Source organism: Sinocyclocheilus rhinocerous, unplaced genomic scaffold, assembly GCF_001515625.1.
Source record: "Sinocyclocheilus rhinocerous isolate Xijiao unplaced genomic scaffold, SAMN03320098_v1.1 scaffold1725, whole genome shotgun sequence".
NCBI lineage: Eukaryota > Metazoa > Chordata > Actinopteri > Cypriniformes > Cyprinidae > Sinocyclocheilus > Sinocyclocheilus rhinocerous.
The window spans coordinates 1,238,354-1,239,856 of record NW_015627232.1 but is presented as its reverse complement, the minus strand read 5'-3'; positions in this window follow the sequence as shown (position 1 = coordinate 1,239,856).

Below are 1,503 nucleotides of genomic sequence, written 5' to 3'. Positions count from 1 at the left end.
CTTCAGTGGTGGAGGTAACGAATTACAACTACTCACGTTACTGTAATTAAGTAGTTTTTTTCGGGTACTTGTACTTTTTTGAGTATATTTTTAAAGCTGTACTTTTACTTTTACTTGTACTTAAGTACAAATTAAGCAAAATAATCTACTTCGTTATTTTTAAATCATAGTTCGTTACTGAGTACGCCCACAATTTGAATCAATATTCAAACCTTTGACGGCAGTAGCCAATAGATATCCGATCGTAAACGGACCAATAGAAGCCCTGATCATAGTTGCTAAATCCGCGTATTATACGCAAATTTGGGCTTAATTCTTTTTTTTTAAAGTTGCTTGAAAAAATCCCAGGTCGCAGGTTGCGGTTTTTTGGGTTTATTTAAAAAATATATGGTTGCTTGTTAGGGAAATCTGAAATTAAATTTGCATGCGCAACAGACGCTTTGTAAAGGTGTAAATCGCGTTTCAAGCGTAAGAAAAAATTTTTTGCAGCATTTTACTGTTACTCATAAGTGTAATTCATGTATTGTGAAACTGCAGCTTTTTGTGTGTTTTTATGGTGAATTGCTTTTTATGTTTGATTCTAAATGAGCCATGAACTGGTAGCAATATGATCCTCAGAGTTCGGGTGTGCAGAGGATTTCACAGATAGAATGAAATTTAAGTAATAATGCAGATTTTTAACCGTGTAAGAAAATATAATTTTTTTTTCATGTACACTACCAGTCTTTTTTAAAATCTTACTTTTGCATATGGTAGTGTAGGCCTATCACAGTTTCCACAAAAATAGGCTATTAGGTAGCAAAAATGATAATTGATGATAATTAGAAATGTTTCTTGAGCACCAAATCAGCATCAGGATCGTGAGGCACTGGAGACCACAGTAATGGCTGCTGAAAATTCAGCTTTTTATTCTATAACATGAATAAATAACATTTTGAAGTATATTAAAATAGAAAATAGTTATTTTAACTGTTGATCTGTGATTTTAACTATTTCACAATATTACTGATTTTACAGTATTGTTGATCAAATAAATGTAGTCTTTGTGAGAATAAGAGACTTCTTTCAAAAACATAAAAAAATAGAAATAATAATCATTCAAACTTTCGACCGATAGTTCAACAGTTAGGAAAAAACTTACATTTCAGTATACTTGTCTGTAGTGCATTGCACCTCATTTTTATTCAGCGGTTAAAGGATGTAAAAGTATTAAGTGTATTACTTCCTGTCTGCTGTAGGTTAAGTGAAATCAATAATCCAGGGTTGGATTTGGTCCCACTACTCTCTTACAGTGAATCTGATCTTTGTGTGAGACAGGGCTGTTAAAGCGCTGTGACTGAGCTGCTGTTGCTGAGTGTGTATGTCTGTTGTGTCATTCTCAATCTCCCTGAAGTCCAAGTGTAATATCTGTGCCAGTGCCCTGTGAAGTATCTCGCCAAGGTCTCGGCCTTTGAAAACAGAAGAATTAATTCAATATTCAATGAAAAGTCTCAGGCAGGCAAA